Source organism: Acomys minous, assembly GCF_964271855.1.
Source record: "Acomys minous genome assembly, chromosome: 3".
NCBI lineage: Eukaryota > Metazoa > Chordata > Mammalia > Rodentia > Muridae > Acomys > Acomys minous.
In genome coordinates this window covers 49,200,987-49,220,185 of record NC_140485.1, presented here as the reverse complement: position 1 = coordinate 49,220,185, position 19,199 = coordinate 49,200,987, and the positions used below count along the sequence as shown (strand labels likewise).

Here is a 19,199-nt window from a genome sequence, read left to right as displayed (position 1 = left end):
GTTTTTCGAGACAGGGTTTCCCTGTTAGTAGTCCTGGCTTGGCTGTCTGGGAATTCTCTTTGTAGACTACATTGGCCTCAAAGTCACAGAGATCTACCTGCCGCTGCCTCCTGAATGCTGGGATTAAAGGCGTGTACCACCATGCCCAGCTCACACTATATAATATTTACAAAAATGTGCTCAAGCATTTATCTATCTATCTATCTATCTATCTATCTATCTATCTATCTATCTCTATTTTGTGGTATTGGGGATGAAGACAAAATTATATATATGCTAGACAACTGTTTTACTGCTGATTTAGCCCAATCCTTCTGCCTTTTATAACTGGAGCAGTGTCCTACTAAGCTGACAGAATTAGCCTTGATTTCAATTTCAAGGCTAGAAAACCTGGATACTGTCATCCTTTTGACTCAGACTCCTGAGTAACTATCATTACCAGCCTAAGTCACCAGGCCAAGGTTACATTTTTGTTGTAGTTCTTAGTTTTCTACTCTTCATTACAAAGACATTTATGATTATTTGACATAGCTTAGCTATCTATGTGTTCTAAAGGTTTCAAAATCCTATATTCAGAGACTATACTGAGTTTGAGGTAGAAGTAACATCATTGATTAAGCTGCTTGGATATGGGCAGAGTCATTCCTATTCCAATGAGTGAAGTCCTAACTTTCTTGTTGGCTACTCAAAAGTACATGTCTCATAAACCCCTTAGGACCACACAACAGCTTCCTTCTTGAAGCCAATTTGGAAGTTATATAGATCTGCATTTAAAACGGCCATAAGTAGGTTGTGTCTTCTGGTATCATAAGAAGCTATTCCTGTAAAGTCTCACCAATATGACCTCCAGAGCATGAGGTGAACAAGAGTGATGTCAACAAACCTGCCATACTGGGTAGGTAAAAGCCTACACAAGGTTCCAACCCTACATAAATGGTCCTCAAATTCTAAGGACTCCCTGAAAAATGTACATACAGGTAACATTATATGGCTACAACTAGTTATATTTAAAAATGCACATGTTTACATGAATACTTGTATACATGCAATAATAATTAATGGGAGGAAAGTTAATTAATTTAGAGCATAACAAGAAGGGATATACCAGAGTGTGTGGACAGAGGAAAAGAAATTTTAAAAATCTAATTAAAGTATAATCTCAACCATAAACAATCAACAAAAATGACTGTGTACAGTTATGGAATTGTAGTTGTGACATCCATCATATGATGTAACCCAATTAAAGAGGTAAATAATCTATATCATTGTCATTTTTAATGAGATAAAAGCAAGTGCTACAACTATTCATACCCAGAATATGAAGAGCGTATACCAGAGTGTGCTTGGGTCAACCAATTTAATCTACCATATTTTTCTATCATCCAGAAGACAGTCAATCCTAACTAAATTCAAAGCCTTCAAAACAACCTAAAGAGGTCATTATTACAGGGATCTATTGTAAATTTTGATTGGAAAACCACTTGTACTTTAATAGGTATAGATATTCTTAAACATGGTATGATAGGTGGAAGAATAGGATTCAATGCTACACTATGAGGACTTTTTTCCTCTCTCTCTCTCTCTCTCTCTCTCTCTCTCTCTCTCTCTCTCTCTCTCCTTTGTTTTTCTCTTTGACTAATGGCTTTTCTACTTGACCAAGGCTTAGTACAATATGGTCCCTTCCATTTATTGAAATGATCATAGTAGGCAAAAGAAAAAAGAGATAGGTAGTGGATATGATTAAAAGGACAATAAAGCTTATAGATGAGGTGAGATGTCAAAGGGGAATTCTTTATCTAGAAAGGCTAAGAGGAACCTAGGAGTTGGTACCATGTCATAAAATGACCACAGTAAAGGTTTCTAAAGCCTTTCTTCCTGAAGAGGATACTTAGAAGCAGTAGGTAAATTACCTCGTTTTTGAACATAGATAACCTGAGAAAGAAACCTTGCTTTGTTATGTACTGAACATGCTGACTTTCAGGCCATTACATTACCTTAGTAAGCAATCATTTCCTTTGTACTGAGGTTGGTATAAACAACATACTAGCTAAAGAGTTGTTGTAGTACTTGGCCCTATTAAAATCAACAAGAAATAGATAAACAGACAGACCTTGAATTTCTTTTTTTTTTTTTTTTTTTTTTTTTTTTAAAAAAAGATAGTTTATTTTGGGGGGCATTGGGAAAACCACATTTGAAATCCTGTGCAGTCATAACTAGGAAAAAAATACAAAATTCCTGATGTGAAACCTCATGTACATACATACATATACATATATATTAATATGAATCCCAGTACTCAGAAAGCAGAGGTAGGCAGAGCTCTCTAATGATAGATAAAGCCAGCCTGCTTTACATTGACATCCTGTTAGGAAAAGGTCTCTTGCAGTTTGAGGTTACATAAATAATAATAAACATTTTCATTCTGCCTTCCTTGCTTCGGTAATTTATAATTTTGCCTGTAATGGACCCCTAATCACGTGCTCTTAAACTTTTATCAAAGCATGGGTGTTTGGGAGTTGGTACTTTTGTTTGCTGATTACTTGCTTTTCTTCTGCCAATGGCATGCGATAGATTTGTGAAAGGAGTTCAGAGGGTCTGTGCCGTGTAGTAATGTGCCCCGACGCTCCTTTCTCCACCTAGACCTTCCCCCTTGGGGCCCTCCCCATCTCCATGAGGGCATGCCTCCCCATGCCCAGCCCCTCCATTCCTACCTTGTCTTTCCTCCCATCCTCCTCGTCACATCAGACCTTGAATTTCTACATATTAAATCATTAGAAGAAAATAAATGTGACAGGCAGACTCTTTGTAGGTTTCCTTTTGACATAATGGGACAAGTCAAATGCTTTATAAACAAAATAATGGCAGAATCATTGCAAGAACAATCAGGTTTTAAGTGAGGTCAGAGATAATCAAATAGATGTTTGTTTGCTTGCTCTCTTCCTTTCCCAGGGTCTAGATAAGAACATTTCTTTATCTATTCAATGTGTGTCTCTTGATCTAATTCTGTAACAAAAATTATTAGAATTCATTTTGTCTTAACCTTTCTACCACAGAGGAAAATGTCAAAAGCAAAGCAAAGGTGATGAGCTTACCACTGTGATGCTCAAAAGCTAACAAAGGTCAAGATGACCAAGTCCCTGGAGAGGAGATAATAAAACTAGTACCAGAGATGATGCCTAGTGTTAGGGTAATGACCACTTTTCTGTATTGTTCCTGTTATTGATTTTCCAGACAACAACAGATAATGATAACAAGGAAGAAGTTATCTCATTGAAAAGATGAGTACTATGCATTGTCTATCTTGTACTCACTCATGAATATTTAATGTACTGAGTTTCTAGCCAAACTGGAATATTTCTGGTCTCAGAGGACAAAATGATAGAGTTAAAAAAAGATCCCATCACTGTCCACTTCTGATTTTCCATGATTTTAGGGTTAAGACCATGGTAAAGAAAGTAAAAAAAACTACTATTATCTCAATCACTTCTGTCTTCTGTAGCTCTGGGAAGAATGTAGACTAGGTAGCAGTATTCTAAGTCAAATTCAATGAGAACATAGGATTTGCAACAGAAAACTGCTTCTAGGTTCAGATTTTTATATATAACACAAGCAGTTAACAATTTTATTTTACTATTGCTTATGTTTCTAAGTTAGAATATCTGAGCTCACAGTTTTTATAGGCCACCTAGACCTATATTAGAAATTTTAAGTTGATATAGATAAACTGGATATTTTTCTGCTTTTTAACCAATCAGATAAGATGATTATGCTTTAATATATCGAAAGAACATTTCAGATAAAAACACATTTCTACATACAGTGAAGAAAGAAAAAAAAATACAGGACACATAGGTAATACAGCCCCATGTGGTCACTCTCTGTAGTAAAATCACATTGCAGTCTTACTCTTTTGTCAAAACCTTGATGAATGCTGGTAATCAGTTAAAATGAGAAAAATAATTTATTTTTTTCCACCAATAACATTTTAATACTTTGTATTGTTTCTCTGCCTTGTCATGCCTTATACATGTTATCATTTTTAATCATGATACATACCACCTACTTATGTATTGTAAACCAAGACCTGGTAAAATTGAAGTCATTAAAACATTATGGCAGGGGGCTTATGAATAGGATTGGAACATGTAGCATCTTGAAAGAGAAAGTACGGCATGTTTTGCCTTTTTTTCCCCCAGTGTTGATACAGAACAGGTGCTGTCTTCCAAAGAAAACACCGGAGCCTCACCAGACCAGATCTATTGCTTTGAACTTGGACTTCTCATCCCCCAGAACCATGAGAAACAAATGCCAAGTGTTTCTAAATTATCCAGTCTCAGGAATTTTTTTTAGAGCAGAACAAAGTGACTAAGTTGCTACCTCCTCTCAACTTCACACCCACACATACATAACAGGTTTATCTTATTGTCCTAGATTCTTCAAATTGTTCAGCACAGAATTTATACAATTCCAGAATTTATCATAGAATGTACTGTGTCTAAATCTCAAATAACCCCCCTAGTGTGCTTCTGTTTCATGAGCCTGGCTTTTTCAGGAAAAGCAAAACAAGATGCTTGAGCATATTTTAAATTGGGGAATTATTTGTTGCTGATTATAAATTTCTTATATACATCATTTTGAAAGCTCACTTCTCAAGTCGATACTTTAATTAACTGCCATTGCTCCCATCAGTCATCATTAATGACATATAGAGTGTGGCCAGAGAAAAATAAAATGATTTGAGAGGGAATTCTTGTCTCATAGTAAAAATACTTTAATCACTGTATTAAACTAATACAATCTGATAATACAATTATTACAAGGAAATTGATGTTTCTTGAGCCTTATCTTACTTCTGTCCTTTGATGAAATCCTTCTATAAATGAGAAGCATGAAACTATATGATAACTCATATACTAAGACTGAAAACATTCCACTCACCTTAATATTAAATTAGGTGTTTTCCCTGATAAAGATCTAGTTGCTGGTGGAAAAGCATTAATACTAGGACTGACTCTCCTTTGATGGCTTATGGTACAATGACACCAGTGAGAGCTGAACAGGACAGTTTTTTCCCTAACCATTTCTGGCTAGAGTTGAGAGCAGCATCATGGTATGTGGGAGACATCACAACTTGACTTTTATGGTGGCCCTCGTGTGTTCACTGGTGATCTAATTCTGACCTTTGACTCCTACCTTTTTTATCCCAGAATGAGCGTGATGGTCTCCTCAATATGTTACACATCTCTTCCTTAGCCTGTAAGCATCCAGCTCCATCTTTGTTCTCTCTGGTATGCTGTTTACTCTTGCACTAGCTCTTCTGTAGAAGATCCAAAACATCTTCCAGGTTTGCTTAGCTCCTTGCTATGTGTGATCAGCATTTGGTGTCAGTTCTTGATCTTTTTAAGCAGAGAATTACAAAACCCCTTTCTGGATCATCTCTACTATCTGAACCTTGTCTTCAGTGTTCAGATGAGAAACAATATTTTCTTTACAGTTCAATTGGGTAGAGCAATTTGAAACTCACACAAAAATACTTATTTAGGAATTTGACTGTTCCTTTCTACTATTCAGATAATGCATATGTACAGTCATATCCATTTGTAGCTAAATTCCTAATATAACGCTGTCTAAAATTCTTTCCATCCAGCCTTGATACAGCTATACCTTTATTGAATGTAAAATGTGTTGAGTAACAACTTATAACTCTCAGCATATGTTTATGCTCTATGGAAATATCATTTACTAGAACTTAGTTCCTTGGACCAAAGTTTTATTTTAAAAATTCTGATATTCATAAATGACAGATGTATAGTTTGAGAGTAATTTCATAAATACATAAAGATCTTTCATGTTTTTCATCATCACACTGAGGAAATGTTTGATTAACAGAAGCCAACCATTTATCTAAGTTCAGGAAAGAAGTTAGTGAAGAAGTTATACAAGTCACAAGTCTCTCCAAGCGTACCTTCTGTGAAAGGACAAGTAGAGTATTAAGAAGAGGACAAAGATAAACAATATTATTTTAGAGAAAAAATAGGAGTATACAAATGAGTTTTAGATAATTTTAGGGAAAATGGAATATCTGTAAGAAATTGTCTGGAAGCTTTTCTGATTAATAATGATTAAATCTACAATGTAGATTTACACACACACACTCACGACTCTGTATAAACACATCTGCAGAACTCTCAAAATTACACAATAAAAGTGTATATATCTAAATATTTATGTATGTGTATATATTTGAGTCATCTTCCCTTCAGAGTTAGGAAGGAACGATCCCCTCCTCTTCAAAAGGTTTGCTGTTCTGTACCAATGAGGTTTCATTTTCAGTGGGTCCCAAACAGCTGGTCCACACTAGGCTGTTTGTGACCTTGTATCATGCTTTTATTGCATTTGTAGACTATTCTTAGTCTCTGCTAATGAGATAGCTCAGAATTCGCTTTAAGGATCACATCTTAATCACTTGATTTCTGCAGACGTTTCCTTTCTCCAAATAAACTCTTCAAAATGCCTGCTATTTTGTGCTCATTAACCTGGGAATGGCTTCTTTAACTCCAATGTGAAAATTCTCTCAACATCTGATATTGTTGTCCCTATCAGTTTTATACAAGCATTAATGACAGAGAATCTTAGATTCTTTCTGAAATAAAGAAATAACCAGGCACCAAATATCTGTCAGCAAAGGGATTTTCATCTTTGGGACATGCCTCTTGGGCTAGTGTCCAGTTATAAGTGAGTATGTACGATGTGAGTCTTTCTGCTTCTGGATTAACTCACTCAATATGATTGTTTCAGCTCCATCCATTTGTCAACAAGTTTCTAGATTTCCTTGTTTTTAATACATGAGTAGTATTCCATAATGTAAATATTCCACAGTTTCTTTATCCATTCTTTGACTGAGGGACATTTAGGTTGTTTCCACATTTTGGCTATTATGAATAAGGCCACTATGAACATGGTTGAGCACATGTCCTTGTTTTGTGGTGGAGCATCTTCTGTGTATATTACAAGGTGTGGAATAGCTGGGTTAATAGCTGAGTAGTGTTCCATTGATCTGGACTCAAGGGTGCCTGCACAAACTGTTGTATCAACCAAGGACAATGGATGATTAAAAACCTAGAACCCCTTTTAAGATATAGCAAAATGACTAGTCATTCTCCATAGTTGTAGGAAGAGCAGTACTGCCTCTGACATGAACACTGGTACCCTGATTTGATCAGTTCCCCTTGGTGAAGAGGCCCTACAGGCACACAGAGGAATGGAAGCAGGCTATCTGGATGAGGCCTGATAGGCTGGGCTCATATGCTGGGGGTGGAGGTCCACTTCTGTCAGAGGTTAGGGAAGAATAGGATTGAAGAGGGAGAGAGGGTGGGAATGTGAAGATACAAGCAGGGGGAAAACAATTGGAATATAATCTAAATAAATTATAATAAATTAATTTTTTAAATTTCTTTTTTTTTATGTGACAAAAGAACAGATGACTGACAAAATTGACAAGTTGAACACAGTATTTGGTAAATATAATTTATGATGTTGAAATTATTCTGAAATATTGATCTAATTTCAGATGGCTTTGACCTCCTTTTAGCAAAATGAAAAATACTTTGCAGATTTTCTGGCTTACCTGTGGATACAATGCATACGTGAAGAGCTTGATGTCAGAAAACCATTGCAACCATGCCTTGTTGCCTTTTTTCTTCCCTAGAATTCAAGAGAATATCATAAATTTCCAGCTTTATTTGATTATTATAGCTGACTCAACATGAAAATGTAGCTTCCTTCAAGGGGACTTCACTACATGAAACATCAAATGTGGCTATGACTTATGTTTACCCTAAATGAGATACTTCAGAACACTCCACGACAAACTTTTGTCTATTTGAATTTTAAACTAAGCATGGTGGGAAATTATACTTGACTTGAAATCATTTTATTCCCAAATATACAGCTGTGAGAAATAATGTTATTTTGATTAGATAAATCTCTTTACTTATCTGGAAGAGATCCTTAAAGTAGAAAGAATGTAGAAGATAGTTCTTGAGAGGTTTAGCATGGAACACATATGCCTCTGGGATACTAATTGTTGAAAAATTAGGCTCTTAAACTTTATTAGTTCTGTTCCCAGAGGGATCTCAGCTGCTCTTCAGCAGAATAAAGTCTAGAAACCCTGACATTTTGTAAGTCTTCACTTGGGTTCAGGCTGTGATTCCTCTATGGATCAACTTTGTTACAATGTTACAATATATATATATGTGTGTGTGTGTGTGTACATACATGCATACATATGCATATATACATATACACATATATATGTATAGTCATTGGATAAGGCAAACTCCCATGGAAAAGTTAGAGATGGCATAAGGATCAGTAGGGATTTGAAGAGAAGCCAGGCCTATACTGAGGATATTTTCAAACATCTAGCTAGTAATAGCTAGGGAGGTAGAGCTGATCCCTTGGTACAAATACTTTTGTAGGCATATGGAACAAGGCAATGGTGCTTGGGGAGCAGATGATATTTAGACAGCTGCATTGGAAGATGGCAAATGGCATTTTTGGGGGGTTTTCTCACCACTATTGCCACATGTAATCCCTAGGCAAATCTTCTCAACTCTACTGCCTGAAGAAATTCCAACTTTCCCATGTCTGTAGTCCTTCTATTATTGACATCGAAGACCACATTGTCTTTAAAATAGACTAGTAATCCCTTAAACAGTTCTTAATTAATGTTCAAAGGACTTAACCAAAGTCTATCATTTTCTAATGTAAAATACTCTAGAGGCTTTTCATGGTATACAGAATACAAAGGAATTCTTTAGCCAGCAAAAATTGGTCATCTATTATGGGTTAAATGTTAAACCCATGAATGTCCATGACTGAACTCTGGAACTTGTAGGTGTGACCTCCTTTGAAAAAGTGATTTATTTTTCACATATCTCAAGTGTGAATATAAGGTCATTTTGGATGCTGTAGGCACTTCCTAAAGAGAATGACAAGATGGTCTCCTATAATAAACGTTGGAAAAGAGGAAGGCACATTGAAGACTGTAGCCTAGTATTCATAAGATGAAAACAATAGAATAATTTAAGTTTACATATTTTTTAATACTTATCATACATACTAAATTTCTTTAATTTAACATATGTGTGTGATGAGTATGACATTTAAGGACAACCTGCTTCTAGAACATCTCAGCCTATAAGTTAGTTATTTTGTCATCTTGGAAAAAAATTTTCCCAGATGATTTGATGTCTGAATTTCTTCTTGTCATTCTTGCAGTTATATGACCCCTTTTCTGAAGGATTTTTCCAAATAAATCAAACTAAAGTTTCCTCTTTGTTATTAACTCTTTCATCATTCTTTTATATCCATCTTAGTACTTGTCTCTCAGTGATATATAATTGAATACTTTTGTTAATATCTACTTAACTTCCTTAAATGTTAAGTTTTATGATGTGAGATGACACATATCAAATTCAATGTAAAATTCCTAGTTCTCAAATGATCTCTGGTGTTTAGCCACTATTCACTTCATGTTGAAGATGCAAATTAGGAAGCTAATCAGTGCTTGATATTAGTGTGTCATATTCTAATGGAACTAAAAGTATAAAGAGCAAATCAGGTACACAGCTACTGAATGTGCAGGATGATGATGATGATGATGATGATGATGATGATGATGACGACGATGATGATGATACTTGTGCAGAAGAAACAAAAATTACTTTATTTTGACATACATATAGATATGTTGTCTCTAATTAGATTAAACACTTATTACCAGTGTATCAGGTATATAGAATATAATATTAAGAACAGAAGAATTTAGTTGAATCTGAAACAATGATGACCTGAGAATGAATATGAGAGTGAGTTTAGACAAAAGAGTCAATATTCGTCATGGCTAAAGGAGTTTCACTCAGAGTCTACCAATACTTGGGAATAAATACTAAAGCTGTTGGGGAAAGTTGGATAGATAAAAAAAATACTGCAACTCTCAGGTGCTTTGGAAGAGAGAATACTTAATTTCCTGATAATTTAGAAATAGCTGCTCTCTAGTGCATTCTATCTAGAGGATTTGATCTTTTCCAACAGGGTCAAGTGTTGAGTCGTTTTGAGTTTGAATATGGTTAGCTCATTCAGTACTATGTGTTCTCTGTAACCTTGCCTCTATATAGAGCCACCCACCTCATATAGCTATAAGAGATACACAGCTTACCTTCCCTGATGATGGTATTATCAGAAGCTTAAGGAGCATTCTGCCATTGTCTTGTTTCACTCAGAAATAATGGAGTATGTATTATCTGTGGTGAATAAATTACATCACAGAATAGCAACAATCAGGAAGACCTTAGGTGAAAAACTGTAACCTTTCTGAATGTGTTAAAACTAAGATCTTTTGAATTTTCCACAGGTTAGAAAGAATTCTAGTGAATTGCCCTTAGGGACTCTTTGTGACTCCTTTATGACATTAGCTTAATGATAACAGCCAAAGACACAAAGAAATCTGATTCTGAAGGCCGCAGCCAGTTCAGAGTTCTGTGAGTGATGGTTTTCTGAGGTCTCCTCTCACAGGGTAACCTATGCTATAGAAGGGACTTTAGCATATTTCATCCCCTCTCAAGTTCCCCTAGGACCTCTGTTGTTATTGTTCAGTGTTTTGAAAAGGAAACACAGTCAGGTCAGGGAAAAGACCAAACGAGTATTTGTGCCAGAGTACATAAGTGTGAAATTACTGTTCATAATTCACAGTGGTTTACTTTCTGTCATTTATTTTTTCTTGTGTGAGGAGCCAGATAAGTCACTCATGACTATGCTAGTCCTGATCCATTCTTCATCACTACATTCATGAAGATAAATACCACAGCTATCATGTGTCCTTTCAGAATGGAGATTCAGATTAGTAACAATAGAGGCCAACCTGATACTATTACTTAAAAAGTCTAGAGTATTCTGTGGGTACCATATCCTATATTCACACACCTTGGTCTGGCTTAGCATTATCTGCTATAGAAATGAATGTGTATATATGCACATTGGTCAATATATAGATATCTCTTAACTTCAACTGAAAATGTCATTTTAAAGTAAACACAAAGCATATATGCTGTGACAATGAATGGATTGATTTATGGGAGATATTCTTGGTTATCTCCAAGACTGATTGGGGGCCAAAAGAAAAAATACTGTGGAAAATAATAATAAGCAAGTATTTAAAAGGCTTTTATAAACAAGCCACACCTGAAAGTACCAAGTTGTCAATAGATAGATAGATTCTTGATAGATAGAGAGATAGAGAGATAGAGAGATAGAGAGATAGATACATGAGTTAAACATTACAATTAAGCTGTGATATTAGAGAAAATTTGTAATACACCCAAAAGTTACTCCACCTCACAACAAGGACATATGCTCAACCATGTTCATAGCAGCCTTATTCGTAATAGCCAGAATCTGGAAAGAACCTAGATGTTCCTCAGTTGAACAATAGATAAAGAAACTGTGGTTTACTTACACTGTGGAATACTACTCCTCTATTAAAAACAAGGAAATCTTGAAATTTGTAGGCACCTAGAGGGAATTAGAGATGATCATTCTGAGTGAGGTAACTCAGACCCAGACAGACACACATGGCATATCCTCACTGATAAGCAGATGCTAGCCACTTAATTTAGGTTAACCACATTATAATGGAGAGAAAACAGTATGGATCACTTGACTTTATGAAACAAAGTGGTGTGGCACCAGTGCACTATAGTGCTACATTCTTTCTCAGCTATGCACTTAAGGAAAAACTATAAGGCAACTACGCAATTGTTGAATTGTGGAAGTATAGGAAATAGGACATTTTTCCATTGTCATCAATTTATTTCCTTTTTATTATCTTGATTGCTACCTGCCATAAGTAGCAAGAATGTGAACAAGCTTTCATGAATCTGAAGCAAACATTGCTATTAAAATTGTTTACCATTAGAATTTGTGTTTGAATCATGATTAATAAAAAATGCAAAGAATTTGAAAAAGAGCAAGGAGGTAATATATGGAAAGGGTGGGAGGCAATAAAGAGGAGGGAAAAGGTATAATTATATTATGTTCTCAAAATAATATATATATATATATAAACACAGTAATAATTGACATATTTGACCTGCTAATGTGTAGTTTTTGAAGTACTCTGTAATAAATTTGTGATAACTAAATTTTGGTTCAAAATCTGGGTATATTTTCAGCTCTTGCTTTTCCATATCTATAATATTAAATATTGACTTTATTCAATCTCTGCTTCAGCAACATTTATGGAGTACATACTTACTGGGAAGACAGTGGTTTGTGCAGCATTTAAGATATAATGTATTGTCTGTCATGAGAGGATGTGTAGCTGACTGAGGTAGAGAGATTCACAGCAAGTGATCAGTGCTTCAGGAAATACAATTTTCATTTTTTTTTTTTACATTAGAGACATTAGTGCTCTCTGTTAGAGAAACACAAAGGTTTATGTTCATAAACCTTACAGTAAACTGGAGAAATGCCTCTTTTCCTCTGGAAAATAGTTCAGATGGAAAGATTCAATGTAAACTAGACTTGCTGGCATAGGCCTTTAATCCCAGCAGTCCAGACAGAGGCAGAAATAGGCAGATCTCTGTGAGTTCGAGGCCAGCCTGGTCTACAAAGTGAGTCCAGGACAGCCAGGGCTGTTAAATAGAGAAACCTTGTCTGAAAAACCAACCAACCAACCAAACAAACAAACAAAAAAAGCTCTGGAAGTGTAGAACTTATGACATTTGTGGAATTACGTTAGCTGGAAGGGTAGCACTAATGCTATGGAGTTCCTGCATGATCGCATAATCTTGTCAATAAAATTTCAGATAGAGGGAGGATGCTTGACAGGTTAAAAAAGGTGTGTGAAGACATGTGTCCGGGCAGTAAGATCAATGGAGACAGGAGCATGGGATCAGAGAAGCAGAGGCAATGCAGAATATAAGTAGTTTATTGATTAGAAGGTCACTGGTATTACTTTGAGCATTGATAGAGGAAAACACAATTAAGTGTTTCTTTTGATAAGATTATGCCTCTGTTTGGAGAAAAGACTGTGGAGGGTAAAAAATAGGAATGAAGAATATAGATATTGGATCGCACTACAGAACAGACCAATTTTGCAAAATAAAAAGAAATGGATTGGTAAATAGTTAGGAAGCTATCTAGAAGTGTTTAGAAACTTGGCTTATAGGATTAGCACCATAGAGGTGTTACATTAAATTTAAAAGTGATAAGGAGCAAAGATAAGAAGTATGAGACTCAGGAGACATAAGTAGGACTATGGCCTGAGTTTCTAAGTCCCAGCATAGTACTCTGAACATACCTTGTTCCATAAATGACTAGGTACATTGCTACTATTAAAATATTTTTCAAGGTGAAAATTGTGTTAGAATATACAGTTTTATAGTGAACACATTAATTGTGATGCTTTCAAGTGATGGGCTTAGAAAAGGGTTGTGTATACTGATCTGAAAGGTGGTTAAAATTTATATTTTAAATAGTTTGTATACAGCACCTAAAACCACTGTAGGGTTGCTTAGTTTGTGACTATAGATAATTAATAAATCCAGGAATCTAGCACTGTGAAACTCCAGAGTTATGTAATCTATGAAGTAAGGCATTTGGATCAGGCACAGAACATTCACCACTGTGGAAAAAGTAAAATGAAAAAAAAAAATTGGCTTTCTCGGAGTACAGAATACTAGTTATTATGTCAAATACTACTTAACTGGATTAATAAGAAAATTGAGAATTTTTTTACTTAAGTCAGCAATAAATGTCAGCTCTTCCCGTTTAGCTTTTTGTATTCCCTTCACATGACCCTTGTTATCTCCTGTGCTTTTCTCAAAATATTGTTAGTACCATGCCCATTAGCTTGTAGCACATGCTTCATGTGCCCTATAGAAGGATAGTCAATATTCTTATAAAATTAAGATTTGTTAGCAGTTTTTATAAAGTTGAGTTTAGATATTTTTCATATTAATAACATAAAATGTACTTATTATTACCAAGATCCCTTTTAATTAGATTCAGTTTTATTTGCTCAAAGATAATGTTGACCAGTAGTAGTGCATTACTTTGTAACATTGTTTACTTTTATTATCTATTCCAAAGGAAGCCATCACACAATTTAAATACCCAGCTTTGAAACTCACTCTCTGAGCTATCAGGGTGTCTGCCTGTTACCATCTCCTTGCTCAAGTTAGCTGGAGTTCTCTTCTTCACTTCGTCCTCATTGCTTGTAGGTTTAAACACCTGCGTCCCACAAACATACAGTGTTTCTCCCATCCTACTACCAATAGAATTATTGATGCTGTCATCCATTCTAGTGTTTAATCTTAATTTCTAATTGTGTGTTTTCCCAATTATGGTTACCAGGGTTTCATCTCAGTGCAGTTTGTCTGCACCAAACATACTTCCAAATTTGAGATTAAATTACCGTAATTTTTGGGATTGAAGAATACTTATTTTATTTCAATTATGCTAGAAGAAACACAAATTCTGTTGCCTAATGTCCCATTGTTTCATATACTGTGGGATCTCAATCTTTGATTTTAATTTCCATCCTATAATCATAATAGTATTTTAAGAAAATGTATTTCTGCTTGTATTTTTTATATGAGATAAAAAAAATACACCCAAATGAAATTTGTAGCAGATACTTATGTCCAACTCTTAATATGTCATTTGGCACTAATAATTTGATGCTGCCTAACTCTTAACTGTCCATATGTTTTAGTCATTGTCTGTTTTGATATATGAGGTGATTATGATTAGGACACTCTATCACAAAGTAAAAGTGACTTCCCTAAGTTCACAAATCTGATAAGTGAAACCAAGGGTGAACTGCAGATCTTATTCCAAATGTATGTTTTTATTATCATTAAAAAGGTGCATTATTTCAAATGGCCAGTGGTTAAAAGAGCTGCTTTGGCACTCTGCCCAGAACTGTGTTAAAATACAATGGTGATTCAATAAATATTGTCACGAGTTGTTATATGTGTTGTTGGTCATGCCAGATCAAGAAATGTGCTGAATTGTTCTAATGGATATGGCTTGCTTTTTGCTTTTGTTTTTTAGGTTGGCAAACACATTGCCCACTTACTGCAAAGAGACCCCAATGGAGAATAAGGTGGGTGATGACTCATGCTAAATGGTTCTTACCATATGCCAAGCACTACAACAGCAGCTAACATGAAGGGGCTCATTATATGCTATCAAATCCAATAACGGCAGTGACAAACTCCCCTCACTACTGTGATTTGTGGGAAGTCCAGTCACTACAGAAGAGGACTGGTATTTTTAAGGATACAATACAGCAGAAATAACCTCTCCACTGAGTCTTATATGCTTGTTTTGTATAGGTTTCCATCCCAATTTAAAACAGGCTTCGTAGTACCTGTTTCAGCTCCAGAGATAACTGACTTTGAGATTAGCTTCTCTTGTGAAATAGTCTTCTTTGGTACGTTGTACAGAATAAGTTCTTTGAATAAGTCTTGGGGTCCATATGCACAGCAGCTTCTCTGGCTCTGTTCTGAGAGCAGCCTGGGTGCACCTATCGAACCTCCTTCTCTGACCAGCCATCTCTCTCTCTCTCTCTTTCTCTCTCTCTCTCTCTCTCTCTCTCTCTCTCTCTCTCTCTCTCTCTCTCTCTCTCTCTCTCTCTCACACACACACACACACACACACACACACACCCCTTTATGTTTTGCTGCCATAGCACCCACAGATGATAACAGTACTGATAGAGGATTAAGTCCAGGAGGCAGCACACTGACTTCTTACGATTATGTATCTCTTTGTCTCACTAAATTGTAACCTTTTTGTGGGGACACTTTATCCAGTGCTTATAAATCATGCTCAGCTCTATAACTGTGTAGTGCTCAAATCAGTGAATGATGACTCTGCGAAAAGTGTGTAATGAAAGAATGGGAAAAGGTATAATATTCCTGCCTTCCCTGTCCCTTTACACAGGGACTGACACAGTGTAAGTAAGAAAATGACATGTTTGCTTAGTGAAAGAAGGAAGAAATGAATAAACTCATGGATCAGATGGTTCTCTATGGCCAAATTAAAGACCAGGCAGAAAGATACTTATGATTTCCAGTCATTTTTTCCTTAGGCCACAACACATAATGCCCTGAAAATGTTTGTTTACTTTGGAAGGCGAAGGCAGATCTGAAGCTATTTTCTTTATTTTTATATTCAAATGCCTATAAAACAGAAAAACACTGGAGACCTATTCATTGCTCACAAATGATCTATGTGGTAATAATGTGCTGGCTTCTCCAGCTGTGCTGCACTTTGGTGCTATCTTGGGTTTAATTGAAAATATGCTGTGACCTTGGTTTTGTTCACTAGGCGTAGGGGGGCATAATTGGCATGGAGCCTCTGAAGAACTCTCTTTCAATGAATGTCATTTGGCTAATTTGGGGTTCGCCTGAGGGAAATAATGTGTGAAGTCCTGTAAACATGAGGCGCCTTTTATTCATATGGCATTAACATGAAGTTATCAACTTTTTTTCTTAAATCAGCATTTTATTTTGCAAAACGTATTTGTTGAATCTTAGTGCTATTGGTACGGTATGATAATAGTGTTGTCCTTAACAGTCTCATGTTTCATTATAATTAAATAAACAGCTCGGGGATTGCAGTCCAAAAATGTCTGTGTCTCTTAACTTAAGGAGTTTCCATAGAAACTGTGGACAGCAAGTTTAACTGACATTTATTGGGCATGAGGCTATATGGAACATTGATATCTTTGTTTTCATATCTGGCATTCTTTTTGGAAATCTTCTTTGTTTTATTAAATCCTTGAAAACTTCACTTGCCCCAAGTCTCCTCCTCCCTCTCCTGCTCTCCCCTGACCCCTACTCCTCGTCCACCTCCTCCTGCTTTTTCCCTTCCTTGTTCTCCTCTGTCTCTTATTAGCATTGAGGAAGTAATTTGGACTCAGTTAGATTTTACAAATGCAATAATACTAAAATGGACCCTGATACTTAAGTGTAATTGTGTTATTAGCTGGAAATGCTTTTCTTCAAAACTAAAAAGAATTGAGAGTGAAGTTTACCAATGTAACACATGCTGTCAGGAAGGAACCTTTGAGTGCTGGTGGAGAGTTTGTGGTATACTTTCTTCTCCAGCTGTAACTGCTCCTTGATTTATTCAAGGGAGATGGAAATTGTTCCTTAGCATCAACATTATAATGGAGCAGAACCACAGTTTGCTCATAACAATCCAAGAGAATAAAATAGTTAATCTGGTAAAGAAATAAATGTACTATCAGGTACCATCAACTTTGTTAGGGTTTATTTATTTTTTATTTTATTTTTCTAAGTTGTCTTATGTCACCTCACAAACTTCCCTGAAAGTAATGAAGTTGGTGGTATAAGTTTAGATCCCACCTAAACTGATTTTAACAACTTATATAGGTATAGTAATATGCTATCTTAGTTTCACAATAAGAACATGAATATGGACATATCTAAGCCATGTGGTTTTGTTAATATTAATGGTGATAACGCAATGTTGCCTGTGAAACCAGCATGTCGTACCAGCCAGTCAAGAGGCTGAGGCAAGGTGGTCTAAATAAGTTCAAGGTCTATTTGATGTACACAGTGAGTTCAAGGCCAGCCTGGAAAATTCAACGACACCTTATTTCAACATAAAAAAATTAAAAGCAAGGTTGGTAATCTAACTAAATGAGAGACACTAGGATCTGGGTTAAATCTCACCTGAGGTGGTGGCAAGAGATGGATGAATAATGGACGCAGCAGTATATGATAATAGTAGTCTTTCTCCATGGCTTAATAAACAAGTTGCAAAAGTAGTAAATATTTTTCCTAAGTTTATGCAGCTATTCAGGAGTGAAGTACTTAAACACATTACAGCCTTTCAAAGGGGAAGATTTACACAGACATAGGATCAATCACTAACCGTACCACTGGGTATAAACGTCAAACTTTCAGTATTTGATTCCTCATCAGCAGAGCAGGATCATGAGTCCTACTTCTTGGAACTGGTCAGGAATAGGCAAGTACGTGTGTGTGTGTGTGTGTGTGTGTGTGTGTGTGTGTGTGTGTGTGTATGTGTGTGTGTATTTATGTTTATGTGTGTGTGTGTGTGTATTTATGTGTGTGTGTGTGTATTTTTTAACTTCTGTCAATAAGTACACTATGGGCTTTAACTTCTGCCAGTCTAATTCTCCCCATTTTTCTCATTCTTTTGCTTTTTAATATGTATTCACAGTTAAAAAAAAAACAAATTCCAAACACATATTAATATGTATAATTTAATGTAATTTGTAAAGTATCTTAAATGAACATGAAAGCAGTGGAAGAAAATCACTATTTAGTAGTATAAAAATATGATCCCAATATTCTGAGTGAAAAAGAGGACTTGATCCTCTTCCACATGATAGTTGTCAAAGACAAAAATCTCAAGTTCATTATTCCTAATTTAGATCTTCTCTTCCAAGCAGTTAGGTCTGAACTCCACTTGCTATAACAAAAAACTCATCTTTTTAGTGAGGGTGAGAGGAAGTCACTTTGTGGGGCAGCAGGCAAAGAAGGAAGAAAAGGACAGCAGCTATATTCCTTTTTCCTAGACCAGACAGGATGTTGATTTTTCATATCAATGTGAGTAAATGCTGCTGGTTGGAGAAAAACAGTGAAAAGAAAATACATTCTTTTTTTAAAGAAGCAAACAATTTCAGTATCATTTACAGACGATGCATCATAACTGAAGAATTGGGAAGACCTATTGTGATTTAAAAAAAAAAAAAAAGGAAAAAGTACAGCTAGGATGAAGTTTGACAAGACTCAATTTCTGGTAAGAGTGGTGCTTGTAGACCATTACCAATACACTCACCCACCGGAAAACAAAAATACATAGGATTAAAACAGATGTTGTCTTATAGTTTATCATTTTTGTGAAATATTCCTACTTCTCTTGCTGCTGTGTGTCTACCTGCCGCATCAAGATAGTATGTCTGCATTACTTTTGAAAGAATTGTCTTAAGCCACCTTCTCTGTTTAGTTAAAGGCAAATACTAGAATGAATGAAACTATACGGTCAGCTCAACAGACAGCAGCGCCGTGCGATGTACTATTCACGTATGAGCCAGTCATTGTGCCTCAGGCAGCCCTTCTATCACGGAA

The 19,199-nt window shown here is 35.7% G+C and overlaps 1 protein-coding gene across 12 annotated transcripts in view; it reads left to right on the top strand.

Moving 5' to 3' along the window:
* The window catches only part of LRRC4C (leucine rich repeat containing 4C), a 1,246,033-nt gene that overhangs the window by 1,204,963 nt on the left and 21,871 nt on the right, over nt 1-19,199 (top strand). For 10 of the 12 annotated variants that reach the window (XM_084776632.1, XM_084776630.1, XM_084776628.1 and 7 more), the window contains one exon: nt 15,121-15,172. The gene's annotated coding sequence lies outside the window, so the exon portion shown is untranslated. Of the gene's footprint in view, nt 1-7,475; nt 7,518-15,120; nt 15,173-19,199 lie in introns of all 12 variants that reach the window. The other 2 variants (XM_084776629.1, XM_084776622.1) reach the window with 2 other exon arrangements.